Genomic DNA, 5,000 nt, shown 5'->3' with positions numbered 1-5,000 from the left:
GAAAAACTAGAGGTTGACCCTATGATGTTTCCCTAAATGAATATAAAAACAGATATATGCTACGTACAATATAGAATATAAAATAGACATTTAAAAACTATTTACAAGAAATAAATTGGATCACTAATGTTAAAAAATATCAATACATTGTAGATGAACAAATCAAACAACTAATGGATATTTAGGAAGCGCTTCAGCGCACTCTTAAAACGGCTCAGGCTCCCAGCCTCAACAATATATCCTGGTAGACTATTCTGGTCCCGTACGATTATAGTTTATACGGATGGTTAGCGCGGGTTGAATTGCACTTGGTAAATCCAAAAAGGTCGTCAAAGTTAAGTTTGTTCATGCCAAAAACGATCTTATAGCATTCAACTAAAGAAAGAAACAATCTACGTGTTTCAAGTGTAGGCCACTTCAGTTTCCTTAAACGATCTTCGTATTCCATCTCACTACGTTTTTGCCCGAGAGCAAGCCGAGAGGCTCTTCGCTGAACTCTTTCTAACGCTAGCACATCTTTAGCCAAATATGAGTTCCAGGCTGGAGCAGCATATTCAAGAACCGGGCGCACGAGAGATTATAGCATTCAACTAAAGAAAGAAACAATCTACGTGTTTCAAGTGTAGGCCACTTCAGTTTCCTTAAACGATCTTCGTATTCCATCTCACTACGTTTTTGCCCGAGAGCAAGCCGACAGGCTCTTCGCTGAACCCTTTCTAACACTAGCGCATCTTTAGCCAAATATGGGTTCCAGGCTGGAGTAGCATATTCAAGAACCGGGCGCACGAGAGATTTGTATAACGTAGAGAACGCACCGGGATTCGACGAGCCCACTGTTCGATGAACCAAACCCAATAATTTGTTAGCCTTTTTAACGGTCACGTTAATACTGTTGGCAGACGCTGAATAGTGTAACGTCGGCAGAGGTGTCGTAATTACTGCCGACGGCAGATTGGATTGCCAATGTTTGCTTCTTTCAGTCGCAGTTTTTGCTTCTCCATTGCTGTAAGATCGAAAATCGTCTCAGTCATGCTTGAGTGAATTCAGAATCCGGTTGTAATCAACTGGGTGGGTATAAGGCCAAAGGAAGAAGTGGAGTGTGGTGGAGGGGGAAGAAAATACCCCCTCCCCTACAACTGTTTTTGCCCTCACCCCCATGGTCACTTTATAGTCGCTATGTGACATCGATAATAACCCTGAAGGGTGCGGCGGGTTGTGAATTCTGAGCCTCCCTATGGATTTTCCAACTTCACGATCCAGTGGTCGTATAACGATCAGTCGAAGATTAGAGTCTTGTGTCTAGGAAAGATTGTTGTATTTTAATTTTTAAACGTCGATATGAGGTAAGATTGCCGTGTTCCACTGCTTATTATTAAGATCAGATCAGATTGTTGTTTGACCCGAGCATTGCGCGCAATAATTTAAAATAATTATTATGGACTTCATTTTCGATATTCGCTTCAAGTTGTGTTTGCTCAGTTCATCGGATTTGTGATTCCCTCTCTGTTTTGTCATTCAACTAATCGTAGGTGCCGAGTCCCGAACAAAGAAGGAATTTCGCTTGCTCAATTTTTTGGAAACGTAAGAGTATTTACTAATTCAGCTTCAGTATGATCATGACAACCACTTAGTTCAATGATCGTTTCCGGGAAAGCATAAACGGGTACTCTGGTGGTTGCAACCTGCTATTTAGTGAGATCTCGGTGAATTGGAGCAGTCAAGGCGGTTTGCGGCTATTTTTTCTTAACTTACGTGGAAACATATGCATTGTATTTGTAGTTGTTTTAGTGTCAGAATTGAGTGAGAATAGGCCGATATCATCCTTGTACGCAATTGCTTTCAAGGCCCGCTTCAATAAGGATGAAAACATCAGTTGACAAAGGCACTCAGCTGAGCTTTTATAACGCTTTTATCATCACATTATTGCAACAGATCGATTTCATTTTCTTTCCTAGTGCCTTTGAGATCTCTTGGAAGACTTTTGTGGCATCATGCGCGCCAACACACTCATGATCTATGAGAGTGCATGAATGCGAAGGGTCCAATTTTCTAGCAACAAGAGTCTGCGAAGGGTCGTCAGTAAGGAGTAACTAACGGGTTCAGTCTGAGTATGTGATACAATAAAACAATTTTTTTCGGGCATTGCTGAGACACGGTCGACGATGACCAAGTCGGTAGAAGACACAATGCAAATCACAAAACTGAATCAAGATATTGGAGGCAGAAGGAATTCAGTAGTAATTTATTATGGCTTCGGTTCGTAAGGCACGCTATACCTATTGTTAGGGTAAATGAGGCAAACGGTGTGAGGGCATCGGAATTACCCAAGAAGGATGTAGAATTGGGGAAGTTTTTGCTTTCTTCAAAGACAATCTCCGAGTTAAGTTTTGTGCTGTTCCAAGATAATTCAGCTGCGATTTAAAAATAAGAAATATCAACGTGTGGCATCTGCATTGAACCAAGTCACTAATCACGAGATCAATAGACAAAACAGAAAGTTAATTATGATCGCCAAAAAACCTCTTTAAGGCACTGATTTATGGTTTAACACCATTAATCTATAACATCTTCAACTGAGAATCGATGAGAACCCCGGAAGTAGCGAGAAAAATGCAAATGCTAAACGTGATGAATTTCATCTGCAAAGAGTAACCCTCGGGTGGTGATGCATGTTTTAAAATGTTCGCAACTGATAAGCCACAATCAATAGAGTAAATACTTATAGCCTATTTCTTAAATGCTAATTAGAGGTGCAAGACCAGCTTGTGTACGCATGAGCAGTTTCCGTCAGAATATACAGCAGTGATACTGGCTGCACTCACAGCTTCATTCAGAGTTCCCTAACAAATGGTAGCCACCTGGCCCCAGTTGTTAAAACGTTGGATAACAAAACACCATATCGACCCCCAACAGTTCGGCAGCCTTAAAGGTACTTCTACAACCTACTGCCTTCTGGATATGCTGCACAACTGGCTGTCGTCTCTTGACTGCCCTGGCAAGTTCCTCCGCGTGTGCTTACTTTAGTAAAGCATTTGACCATATTGACCATACCATCTTGGTGACCGAGCTAATCCATCTAGGTTGGTTGATCAGTTGGATATGCAGCTTCCTCAGTGGACGCCGCCAGGCTGTTAAGCTCTTGAACTCTATCTCAGAGTGGATGCCCGTAAATGCTGGTGTCCCTCAGGGCACCAAATTGGGTCCAATCCTCTTTTTGATAATGATTAATGACCTGGCTATTCACTCCCCCCTCCGCTCGAGCCACTGGAAGTACGTCGATGACGTTACAATATCTGAGGTCACCAGTTTGGGGGAGGCGTCATCTCTGCAGAACGGCATCAACTGCATTTCGCAATGGCCCCAGCAGAACAATATGAACCTTAACCCTAAAAAATGCAAGATCATGACCATTTGTCCACTCAAAACCAAGCCTGTCTCTCCAATGCTGTCCATCAATAATTTACCTCTAGAGGCTGTGTCATCTTACAAAGTACTTGGTCTGACCCTGTGTGACACCCTAAATTGGAACGATAACACCAACGAAATCGTTTCCAAGGGGTCTAAGCGACTGAACATTCTCAGGGTCTTGAAGCGCGCTGGGGTCCCTCCAGTGGACCTTGTCACCATCTATAGTGCCCTGGTTCGCTCTGTCCTAGAATACTCTTCTGTTGTCTGGGCTACTTACCTTCCTCATCTTCCTCAAGCTATCCAGAAGAGGGCCCTGCGAATCGTATACCCTGACCTCCACTATCAACAGGCTCTTGCACAAGCCAACATTACCAGTTTAGAGGATAGACAAGCCCACCTGTGTCTTAAAGTGTAGCACAATATCAAAAATAACGCGGATGGCCAGCTGCACCGCCTTCTCCCTCCCGTGCGATCCGAATGCCACTCTTACCATCTTAGGAACAGTAGCAGTTCTAGCCGCTTCCAGTATAGAACAAAACGCTTCGGTTCTAGTTTTTTCCCAGCAATGGCGTAAATTAACTAATCTTACGAGTCTAGTTATCTCTAGTATTGTCCTTTATCTATATCTGAATTGTAAATAACTTATAAATAGCCTGTAATCCCAGTCCCTCTGAAACAAATGTAATTTTATTTTTAGTTGTAACTTATGTAAGCACATTGTAATTCATAGTTTTTATGCCACCATGTGTATTTTAATAATAAACCATCATAACAATATCCACTGGATATACTGTAAAATTCCGAAAATAAGCCCCTCCAAATATAAGACCCCAAACTCGGAGCGCAAAAAAACCCTCCGTTAAATCGCCCGTCCGAATATAAGCCCCCTGGGGTTTGTACTTGGAAATTGCCCTAAAACGCAAAGTACTGCGAAACAATCGCGGTACAGTAACAAATATATTTTTGTATTTGCTAACTAACTATTACGTGTGCCAAATGATTGCAGTCAAAATGTGTCACAGTATATTGCTGTTTGCGTAGTTCACTCTTCACTCTTGCCTTAGATTTCCTTGGTCCATAATTATAAACAAACTACTTGCATGCCTGCGTTTTAGAAAGGTCTACGTCCTCAAGGCGAGTTTCAGTAAAACCTTTTCTACAAATTACTGACACAAATTTCCCTCCAACTATAGGCTAGCCCAATCTAATTTGTGACGCAAATGTTCCTTCAAGTATAAGCCTAGCCGATTTTGAAACGCAAATTTCCCTCCAAATATAAGCCCCTGCAAAAATAAGCCCCTCAAAAAGGGCCTTTGAAAACTATAAGCCCCAGGGCTTATTTTTGGAGTTTTACGGTATCTCTATCCAGTGGATAATGCAATTGGTTTCCCTAAAACCTGTCCGCTAGGTATTTATCCTCTGGATAGCGCCATCAAACGTTTGAACAACCGGGGCCTCTGCCAAGGATGCCAAAAAAAATATTCTGTTTGAGCTAAAAGACCATGGATTGCATTAAAAACGTACAGCACTTAGAATATACCTTCTTTTTGCTGATTTTCGTGACTTTTCAGTTACACAGGCGGAGGAAAATC

Source organism: Porites lutea, chromosome 11, assembly GCF_958299795.1.
Source record: "Porites lutea chromosome 11, jaPorLute2.1, whole genome shotgun sequence".
Classification (NCBI taxonomy): domain Eukaryota; kingdom Metazoa; phylum Cnidaria; class Anthozoa; order Scleractinia; family Poritidae; genus Porites; species Porites lutea.
The sequence above is the reverse complement of the archived record's forward strand: the minus strand, read 5'-3'. Positions refer to the sequence as shown.